The sequence below is a fragment of the Halyomorpha halys genome, unplaced genomic scaffold (genome assembly GCF_000696795.3).
Source record: "Halyomorpha halys isolate HHAL.00 unplaced genomic scaffold, Hhal_1.1 Scaffold66.1, whole genome shotgun sequence".
NCBI classification, from domain to species: domain Eukaryota; kingdom Metazoa; phylum Arthropoda; class Insecta; order Hemiptera; family Pentatomidae; genus Halyomorpha; species Halyomorpha halys.
The window spans coordinates 849,866-862,233 of NW_027112997.1; the positions used below are offsets into that span (position 1 = coordinate 849,866).

Here is a 12,368-nt window from a genome sequence, read left to right on the forward strand (position 1 = left end):
TCTTATCCTACTTTATTTTTTTTAAATTTTAGTATGAATTTGATCAGTTATCACTATTACGTATTGCCCTATAACGTTGTGGAGATTGTAATACCATATTTATCAATAATTAAAGTTTTGAATTAAAAAAAAAAATTAATTTATGAAAATTATTTGTCTAAATTTTTGTTTCCTTTACAATTGTAGTTTCCATCTGCTGATATATAATAGCTTTATAACTGGCCGTAGTGGAACATAAATAATAATTTTAATTGATTCATCCTTAGTTAATTTTCCTATCTTCGATTACGATAACTAAATGAGTAATTTTCATAAATAAACCGAAACTTAATAATAGCTCTACTATAAGATATAAAGGATGAAACAAACTGTTCGGCCATTCAGATACATTTTATAGAATCGATTTTTCACATTTTTTTCTATTTTCTCACAAATGGCTCTTACGATTTTGATTAAACTCTAAGTGTGGGTCAAACCACAATTAAGTGGTCTTAATTACCAGATAGATATTATCTTCATTGAAGAAGTCTAACAGGGTTTAAATACCAAATTTTCAAAAAATCTTCATCTAAAGTACATTTAATTTTTTTGATTTGAAAAAATAACCTGTCCCTGGTATTAGCATTAATGAGAAATAGATAAATGTAAAATATCAAAGAATTTAAAGACTAACTAAGAAGGGAAAAAAAAGGAAAAATAGATATAACCGATTCCAATGAGAAACGTTCTCGGTTTTACTGTTGTATTCTTGGTAATAACAACATTTATAATCCTTATTCCCAATTCAAGAAACTCTAAAATACGAATTTTTACCCACCAAGCTACACAAAATTAACATAAGTAGACAAGGAACATAAGCAGGGTGGTAAGCAGAAATTGTGTGACCTTTTTTATACATAGTTTTGTATGCTTTTAATTAGAATTGGTCTGGAAAATATTTAGATGAAATAGAAATTAGATGTATACATATAATAAAAAAATCATGATTGTTTCTTAAGTAGCTTACATAGGAACGAAGGGGAAAAAAAACCGCTGAATTTTTAAATTAAAGAGGAAAAAGAAACATGAACAAAAACATTTCTGATAAGAAGTTATAGCTCACCAATTGTGTTTGTGGTCAATGTTGAAAATACTAAAATTAAAAAAAGGAATAAATCTATCTTGGAACAATTAAGATCAGAATTACCCAAACAATAAATAAAAAACCCAACAGAAACAAATTGTTGTCTCTGTGGATTCGATTGTTACTATTATAGTGCTAACAAAAAAATACCATTGTCAGCAACACATGTGAACATGTTATCCCGGAAGAGGTGTGTATTTTCATACACAGTGTATTTTCATAGTTTATATTTTTGACTACCTTTTATTAACCCTTTTATGTTGTTATTGCCGCTTTTTTATGTTACTTCCTCTTTTATATCCCCAAATATACTCAATTCAGTTTTGCTCTGGCCTCTTCGCAGCGGTGAGACGGAGCATTTCTCTCATCAGTACACTCCTAACGTGATATTTTTTTCCTCATTTCAGCATATTGCTCACCTGAACACCTGCGTTTCTTATTTTAAATCATGAGCCGAAGCAAGAAGATCTTAGATCATTTACGAAATCTGGACTCTCAGCCCCTGATGGAAGAGCTACAATTTACAATTTAAATTTCATGAATTGAAAGTAATTATAAAGATTTTTGTCATCACCACATCAAATTATATTAAAAAAGTAGTAAAAATCGTCTACAATGAGATAAATTCTCAGGGGACACCTCTTAGGGGACAAAGACTAGGAAACTCATACCAGGTTAAGAGAAATCCGACTCAAAATAAATTAAGAAATTTATAAACCATTTTTTAAAATGGTCAAATTCCTCTCTTCAGGAACCCTATGCACTGAAATTAAGACAAGTGAGTGGGCATAAAATGAAGTAAGTGCATAGAAAAAGACAAATATTATTTTAACACAGCAAAATAATTAATAATAAAAAAAAAAAGTTAGTAAAAAAAATAGGAATATATAGAAATGACTTTTTACGTTCAATGACAAATGTCGACAAATTAATAATAAGAACTGAATAATGGGCAAGATCCCGAAATTTTGTTCAGGTGTTTAAAAGGATTTTAATTTCCTGAAAATAAATATAATAAAGAAACAAAATGCCCTCTCTCTGGATTAGACTGTAACTATTTTAGTGCAAAAAAAAATGGCATTTTTAGCAACACGTGTGAACATCTAAAGAGGATTCCGGCTCAAAATAAATTAACTTTTAAAATGGTCTAATTCCTCTCTTCAGGAACTCTATGTGAGTGTTTTGCAAATGTGTTTAATTTTGTTTTCGCATTATGACGCTTCTGTATGAATCATGCGATTTATAATAAACCTCAAAGCATTACACTTTTTTTCACTTTATTTTGTTTGTGTAATTTGTGTAATAATTGATTTCAATCACATAATATGCATAGCAACTACATGAACTTGAAGAGGTTTTTATCTCTCCATGTTTAAAAGACGAAATCGTTAGTGATAATAGCATAATAATTTGCCAGATACTACTGACTAATTTTATGACAGCTACTAATTTTCTAGTTTATTAAAAAGTTTATTCGTGTAAATAATACTGATATAATAAAATTCTACTTCTCTAAACTAAAAACTGAAAAATGATTGAATTACATGAGATACTTTAAGCAATTTTCATTTCTTTGACTAAGAATAATAATAAGAAATAGTGATAAATTAAGTATTTTTGTGAGAATTTCTCCCCAATTAATATCTTGAATTATATATTTTTCATATATATTTTTCAGTATCAACAATTTTATCCATACTCACATCATTTTGATATCTATCCATAATTGGTCTATAATTTTTTTAATTAAAATGTTTTATAATGTTCACTTATTTAAAGTATTTTAATTAAAGACAAAATATAAAATTATGGATTGATAGCAAAATGACATTTCAACTACTGATAAGATTGTTGATCCTGAAGATAAGTGAAGAGACCCCAAACGTGTTAATATGAAACATTTATTATAAATAAATATAACTGTGCTACTAACTCCGAGAACCAGGGTTTGAATCGGTCTGTGGCAGTAATTATTTATTGTATGACTGTAGCCGTGAGTCAACCCTGTGGTTTAGGGAGCCCTCCGAGGTCCACACAGCATCACGAAGTGGGTAACCTTAATTGGTGATCAAACATGATTATGATTCACCTCCTTGCACAACCGTTGGTCTAGTAACAGTACTTCCTTTCAAATTGCCCTTCAAGTACCCGACCCTTCGTTGGTTATAGTAGTACAGATTTAATTTTTTTTTAAATTTAATTTAATGAATAAAGGTATTAATAGGAACTAGTTTTCACAAAAATACATAATATAAGAAGAAAAACTTTCTAATGTGAAAAACATTTTATTTCAAAATAATGAACAATTTTTTTAAGTTCATACTGTCCTGGCAATGGGGTTCAAAAAAGGTGGTTGCCTAATGCTAAGGGTACTGAACAAGAAATTCAGTGTGTCATCTCAGTTTTCTTACGAAAATATAAAATAAAAAGATAAAAACGCAAATAATATTTTTAAAAAATGAAATTCGTGCATTTTTTTAACACATCAACATACACTAATTTAAACCAGATTAAATTCCACACATTTTTGGTTTGCATAAGAGCACCTTAATCCAATAGAATTCTAAAAAAATGGTTCTCGGTAGTGTATTTCGGAGAAGTCAGGAAAATTAGTACTTGTATGTTCATGTTTTAAGGGTAGTGATTATGAATTATAACTTTGCCAACTTGATTTTATTTTTCTCGTTAGGCATGAAAATATTTAAAATAAAAAATGTCTTTTTTTTCTGTCGAAAAAAATATAAAGAACAAAAACGTAGGTAATTAATTGTAGATAATATTTTATATATTTTTCCTGGAAAAAAAATATGAATGAAGTTACAGTGCTCAAATTCGTGTTTAGCACCCCGAAAAACTATTAAGTGCAAAATATCAAAATCAAAAAAAAAATATTAACATTTTAAAAAATATGTGTTTACAATAGCTATAGACTATATTTATCAGTAAATGAAATAATTAAAATATTCTTTATAGCATTAAAGAACTATAACTAAAGAACTATTTTGTTATCCTTATCAAAAATCAAATCAAATATGGAAACAGGTTTTCACAGGAGGCTGCTACATAAGTTTTTTACTATTACTTAAAACTCTACCCGAATTTATATACATGTTTACACATATCTAGTGAGAAGGTGGTAATTTATTCTGATTTATAAACCATTGAACGACATTTGGGTTGGATGATCTCCTTGGGAACATCCAGCCTCAAGGGAGTGAGTACTATTAATTGGGAGGGGGGGGAGCCAGATAAACCTCCTTACACAACCATTGGTCATGAACCTTTACATCCTTAACAAAAACTGGACCAAATAATTTTCACAGATTCTAAGAGGCACAGATATGAGTGCATCAAAATAAATAAAACCAAACACAAAGGTTTGGTTGAAATCGTGATGAGACTGTTAAGAATTAGTTTTGAAGTCTAAATAAAAGATTTAAATTTATTAACACAAAAATTTCCAATTTGTTTTAGATAATTATTAGCTTAAGCAAATAAAATAATAATAACCTTTGGAAAATTAAAACAATTCAAAAGGTATTCGAAACAAACTTTTTAAAAATACTCTGATTAATATTATTTTTTTTAAGTAGTTATATTAATAATAATTATTAAACAAATGCAGTTGTCTAAAAAAAACCTTTTAACCTATACATTCAACTGAAGTATCTCTTTACTATAGTTAGCATACGTAAAAATACTTCTTGTTTTTCTTTTGATCAATTGTACCTATATAATTTGTTTTTGCTCCCTTATGATTTGTTTGAAAAACTGTATTTAACATTAATAAAAGTGTTGAAAAGGGGAAGGAGTGTTACTTTTTGTCTTCAAGTCTGACCAATTTTCGTATCATTATTTTGTCTCCTCCATCTTCATAGTACGCATTGGTCCACCGTTCAAAGCCAGAACGGAAGCCGTAGTTCCATCGATTTATTTCGAACAATTACTTCATTTTCTTTTCCCACTGTAATCCGCTTTCGTTAAAAAGAAAAAAAAAGGAAGAAGATTATGACCAAATTAAAAGATGAAAAGAACCAGCAATCAAGAGGTACAATATGATAGATATCTAAAAAAGTTTGAAAGCCTTTAGGAAACAATTATGCGTCTTCAAACATATTATTTTTACTTTTCAAAGTGTTAAAGTTATTTTAGTCCAGGCATAATATATCAAACAGTTAATCCGTTTTTTATGATTTTTATCTCGCATCCTGATGGTCTCATATTGACTTTATGAGATACTATCTTCCACTTTTGCTTACACATCCACAAACCTGTTATCAGTAGTATTTTCAATATTTCGGAAAGGGATCATCCGATTTAATAATGTACTGGGTAGAAATTTTTAGTAATATTAGTACCACACTAACAGCGCATAAATTAATAATTAATTAATTATTAATTAATAAATTAATAAAATTATGGCATTTTTTGTGATTTCTGAAGAAAAAAAAATTGTCCGAAATGCTAGGCGAAAATTTTGAGTAAAATAATTTTATTTTTCGATTAGTATGAAAATTCCTATTTAAAGTTTTTTTTTTTGAGGAGCGAAATACGAAGATCAGCTTTATTTCTCTCTAAAAAAAATTTTTTTCCACTTTGCTTGGTCAATCAGGCTAAAATATTTTAGTACCTTTGTGTTATTTTGGTTTATGGGGCTAATAATGTACCATTCGATTTGTATTACAAGAAAATTTGTCAATTGTATTGAATGAGTTAAAATGCGTAGAAATCGCTGATTGCTACTCATAACTGCGTTCTGTACATTTTAAGATCTCTTCAAAAAGTTTCGATTTAATATAAGTAATTCAGCTTTTTGTAAACCGGTTCTGTAGATGTACATTAAATAATTTAAAAATCCTTACCCACAAAAGCGCACCAGTTCTTAAACTTGCATCCCAAACTATCTCTTATAGAAACTCTACGAGGAGTATAGAAAAAGATGGGCAAGGGGATCTTCTAACTTATCATAATTATTAACTGCTACTATCGGGTGGTTCCTTCACAAGATCATGTGTTCTAATTCATAAGCTATTATATTTACTTATTGTATTTTATCATAAGTTCAATTAAATTTTTTTAGAGCGTCTGGTAAATGTTGAAAGGTCCAAAAGCGACCTGGATTTCAATGTTAATATTCCATGTTTATCGCTGGTCCATTTTGGGCATATCTGTTCAGTAAGCGGAACCATAATAAAGGATATTGTGGTAAAGAGTTTCTTAGGTTAAATACAGGTAAAAGAATAGTTTTGATTAAAAAAAAACAAATACGGCATTAACACTATCTATTACATCCCTGGTGGTATTTCGGAATTAAGATACTTAATGTTTTATGGTTGAAATATAACAATTCTATCCCAATAACTAATTTATGTCTCTTACGAAGCTTATGCTCTTGCTTAATTTAATTACTTTGCTATTAATTATTCCTTCAATTTTAATTTATTTTTAATAATCATTAGTTATTATTTAATTGTTTTTTTTAAGTTCATTGTTGAAATTGGGTAAGCTAATACATCCTAATTACCAATAAAAGCTCATTTTCCTGATAAATTTAAGGGGTGGGTACAGAAAGGGAAGTAAGAATCCGAAATTACTTTTCTTTTAATTTTTCACCGGTTCCTCAGCAGTAACAGATTCGGTTCCTTTGAATATTGTTAATTAAAAGCACAATGTCCCTCTCGTGGCGCCCTTTAAACCATCTTTGCTACGGGCTTCGGATTGTCTCTGTTCCGCCACTGGAATCCTCGGTTCCTTTTATTCCATTCATCCTCCCCATTCAGGGTCTTCTTTCATCCAGTTTTCTTTGCCCTCTTCATTCTCTCGGTACTTTCCCATTGTATCTGCTCCCTCACTTTTAACTACAACACCCTAAATTCCTTATGAGAAAGGAGCCGTGCATTATCCACAGATAGGGGCATCAATGCGGAACCAAAATCCCCTCCCTTCAGATCCCATTCAACCTCCAACGGAGAGATCCCTTATCTAATAACACCTTAGTGTTGAAGCGGTACTCATCTTCGTTTTCGCTATTCTCGTCGATAATGATTGATCTGTTGTCATTTTCTTTTATAAAAAATAATAAATGTGTTGTAATAGGGGAAGGTTGGATTGATGCGGATATTTAATGTAAAATGAAAAATACAATAAACATAATTTCTGTAAGTATTTTAGTTTAAAAACATACTTAAGAACTTCTTCTCCCTGACAATTAAAATTAATCATCATATTCGTTTTTAATAAAATCAAAAAAAAAGTATTAAAATTACTTTCCCCATGAAGTTTTGACAATACAAAAGATTGGACCGGACATCCGTTTGTGTATCTCCATATATATCATTAAAAGTTGGCCACACAAACATCACAATTATAATATTGATCTCACATATTATTATAAACACAATCTTTGTATTCATGGCATTGGGTCGAGTCTTTTTTAAAAAATTCTCTACATATAATGCACTCAGTCTCTCGATCTTTTTAGGAAAGAATTAATCTTTCCTTTACACTCATTTTTATCAAATTTACTTTTCTACAAACCCTTTTTTATATAATTATACGTATTTGTTTTATAATCTCGAACTAATAATAAACAAATACGCATAATTATTAGTTTACTAAAGTTTAATATGATCCTCCAAAATTTTTGGCAGAAATAAAACGCCCAATATGTCATGTCGCTAAATTTGGCCACAAACAAATAATTTCCCTTCCATAATAAAACTTCATACACACTAAAACTCAATATATTCGAATAATCTTACTTGATTATTATTTAATGACTATAAAAGAAGATTTCTTTGGAAACTTATAATATGCATAATAAAAGCATACCATATATTTTATTAGTTATTACTTACTGATATAATAAAACAATAAACCATTCTGTAATAATTGAGAAAGTTTTTTATTTTGTTTTAGCGTGCTAATAAAATATAAAATTTTAATGGCGTCATTAAAAAAAAATTAATAAAAGCAGTAATATTTCCCTTTATACGCTTTATTATACTTGTCATAACATATTTTCCTGAATTTTTAGTTCAAAATTATTTCTGTGACAGACTCAAAATCGTCAAACCTTCGATAGACACATAACATAATTCCTATTTCTTTTTTTTTTTTTTTCTAAATACATAAATATTTTGTTTTACTACAAAAATTTTCTCGAGATTTTATTCATTATTTATTAATCTGTAAAACATAAAAATCAAAAACGTTTTTAGAACAAATATTACATTAGAAATAAAAAATCGATTTTGACATTTATTAGAAATAACAAAATACTTCAATAATTATTGAAAAATTTTAGGATATCGATTTTTAAAAACCTACATTAAAATGAAACATCACTGAACTTAACAATTAATTAAGATATTAACTTTGTTTTATTCTATGAAATTTAAAATTGTTTGAGAAGTTTTATATTAATACATTATATTTGAACAAAATATTTTTTTTAAAAAAGATAGTATCGGCATTTTTCGGAAATTTTGGAGGATGAAATTGATTGTCCGCCAAGATTAAAACAAGGAAATTCTATATTTATCAATATAATTAATTTGAACAAAAATAATTAACTAAATTTTTAATTTTTCATGGTATATCTTTGTTTTTTAATATTTGGAAAAGTAGAGGAAAATTTTTACAGTGATCTCTGCTTTTCTGAAAGCCAGGTGTAATTGTGCTTGGGACCTGAGCTTGATCGGATTTTTCCTTTAATTGTTTAAAATTTAATTAAACTAATATTTTGAGACTATTTGCTTCTAATTTTGAACAATATTTATGTTTATATACTGAACTAATTTCATGCATGAGTTATTATATTGTTATTTCACCAGATATTTTAAACGGACTTAAATTTCAGTTCTGTGATGATTCATCTAATCTAATGTACACAGCATTTGTATAAATGACGTATATAACAGTTCAAATTAACACTAAAGTATTAATATGGTCTTAAATGTGTTTTTCAACTGTTCTCTAATTATTATGAGAATTCCTATATACTTTTTCAAACATTAACTACGAATTCATTACCAATAGCTAAAGTCTTTGACTGATATTTAGTTTAATGGATTACAAATTAAAAAAAAATCATATATATTTTTGTTTAAAAAATTGATTAGTTGTTAAAAGGTATGTCAAAAATGGTATGTCAGCACATTGATCCATTTAACGAGAAAATATTTGTGTTGTTTTATATCTTTAATTTATTATAATATCAGAATATATTTAAGATAAAACTGTTTTAAAATTAATTATAGTAATCAAATTGCATGTTAATTTTATTTCTTAATTATGATAAATTATATGATTTTTTTAAAACTTTATTGTGCCGTCATAATTAGATACAAGATACTCTTGGCGCGTTGTTTTTACATTATCGTTATAACATTATCATAATGTATCACATGTATCATAATGTATGTGAGTGATTTTATAGCTGATCAATGAAAACATTTCCCTTTGAATGTCTGAAGATTGAATTCATCAGGGGTTTCAAACCTTTACTATTAACTGGAGGTGATACGATTAAAGATATTTTATTTACATATATTACAGTTATATATATACCACACGTTTTCAATTTAGATAAATATTTAAAATTAAACTTATGTTAGTTTGTTATAAGACAAATTCTAACCTTTGTAGAATTAATGATTCACTAAATTGAAAACTTTTGGTATATTAAAAGAAAAAAAATGATATTGGCCCCTTTCAATCAAGTTACAGATAAACGCACAAATATATATATGTATATGTAAGATGCTAGTACCGGTCGTTAATATTTGACGTCATGAGACCCCTCTCCAAGTATGTAAAAAAATGTAAAAGTATTTCTTTATACTAGAATTGTATTTCATTCAACAAGTCTCTAATTCAGTTGCTTTATTAATTACTAATTTATTTATCTCATGATCTCTTGTACTTGATAATTCAAACTGGCGGGCGCACATGAAATTTGGCACTTAAGCGCTTCCAGTGTGCGTCGGGTTGTTTAATACTCGATTGACGGTTTTTTTTGTTTAATTTTTAACCTCATCCAGTTCTTCTACAGTGCACTCCACTAAGCAATTTCAATTTATTATTCGAATAATCAGAAATATTTTCATTGGAAATTCCTACTTTTTAAGAGATCTTATTTCGATGATTTTGATGAAGGAGTAAATCAGCCAAAAACAACAAAAAAATGTTCAAAGTTTGTATCGATGGTTGGGTAAATATTGAAAAAAAAATTGGACAAATGTCACTTTAGAATTTAATTTCACTTTTCAATAAATCATTTAACAATTTATAGCTCAATTAAGTAATTAATTATTGATGATCCGAATTGTTTTAAAAGAAACAATATGGGTATCCATGATGTTGTGTTAAATGTTATGAGTATAGCATTGTGAGCAGCCCTATTTAAAGGCATATTAAATGTTTAATGCATAAGAGCTCCTAGCGGATTTTTTGAGCAACTTGTTTTATAACTTTTCCTTTCAAAACTTCAAGTTATAGTGTATTTCTAAGTTTTGATTAGAGTAATTTATTACAATATGCATAAAGTAAGTGAAAAGTAGAAGTTTGGCTACTGAGTGCCTTGTTAATCTTATAACTTGTGAGGAAGAAAATCAAGATGAGCTAAGTTTTATTACATTGTTATTATTGTTATCCATTGCTTTATTAGTTTAAAAAACATCCAAAACATGTTTGAATGCTAATACAGTCAAAAACAAACTACGAGCAAGTAACCTAACACGACAAAAAACAAAATGGTTGCATGACGTTATTCTCCATTTAACAAACCTAGGGACAGAATCTCAACCATGTTATATCGTTTTAACATGGCAAATCAAGGAAATATTTCTCTATTTAACATGTTAAACTAAAAATCATGAATACCCAATGTATATTTAAATGTTTAGAGTGAAGTACTATTTCTATTTAATCGGTTATTTTTATACTGTTGGGGTGAGATGTGTTATCCTTGCTTTAAAGTTATGTGTCCTTATTTTTATATCTGAATTGGCGAAACGTTTAATGTTTCATTATTTATCGTTGTATGAGAGACTTTTGGCAAATATTTTATGCAGATGCATCCGACTCCTTTTCTACACACTTTTTAAAGTAACATTGATTGTAGCCGACGTATCGATTTTTCGGGTTTAACAGATGTCTCGTTATACGATCTTTGATGAGTTAGTCCATTACAATAATACATTTGGATGATGTCGAAGCTTTTAAAAGGAAACAATCTCGAATTAAATTAGCGACGGGGTATGAGGAGGAAGTCTTATCATTTATTCAAAAAGTACAAACTACAGAGCATCCTTTCGCCTTCCTCTTTATTGGAATTGGGGGAGGTGGAAGTGGTGTCCCCAATCCCCTATCTCGATAAATTATTCACATCTATTGGCCCTCCAAGGGTCATCATATGTTGTCCTTTTGTTTCTCCCTTCCATGGCACGGCTGAGGCCAGGATAAAAGTGGATCCTATAAAAAAATGTTACTGTATACAAATCAAATGTAATAATTTAATTATGCCCTTCAAGCTTCGAAACTAATAATCATTATTATAAGTCTCAGAAGTCATCTTCTCATTCTTTATAATTTTAAACAATTCTTTATTTGTTTATGGGGCAATCCCCGTACAAATAGAGCCTGTAAATTAGAGAAATTAAATACAATAGAAATTAAATTATAGAAATTAAAGTTAATGAGAAATTAGCCTGTAAAGTATATAGAATAAATAATCAATTGTAATAATTTTAAAAAATGGTGAGTTAAACCTTGTTTAGATAAACTAATGACAGGCAATATACCCAAGCTGGACTACATCCGTCAGAATAAAACAAAACGTCACTTCATATTTAATAATATAAACATGCAAAACAAAACCTATACCTCCTATTGCGACGATAGTTGTCCAGCTCTAAGCAAAATTTTTTGTGTTACAATAAAAGAATAAAAAGAAGTTTAAGATCCAATCATGAGGGTACAGACAGAAATTTATCCAATTGATTTTTGTTAATATTGCTTAGGTTCGGCATGTATCGGATTCCGGTTCTCATGATACGCGGGGCAATTTGTCAAAAAATGGAAACAATCCTCCACTGCCGTTCAATAGCTGTGGGTCCAAAGAGTAATTGCATATTTACCGGAGAGTCGTAGTTGGGCGATTATTATCAAGTAAGCTATGGGGCAGCTAGATCTTCAGGTATCTTTGGGGAGCGTCCGTTTTAAATGAAGACCCTACCATACC

The 12,368-nt window shown here is 28.7% G+C and overlaps 1 protein-coding gene across 5 annotated transcripts in view; it reads left to right on the forward strand.

The window, feature by feature from the left end:
- Sox102F (transcription factor Sox102F) overlaps positions 1 to 12,368 on the forward strand; it is a 774,977-nt gene that overhangs the window by 643,804 nt on the left and 118,805 nt on the right. The window lies entirely within an intron of this gene.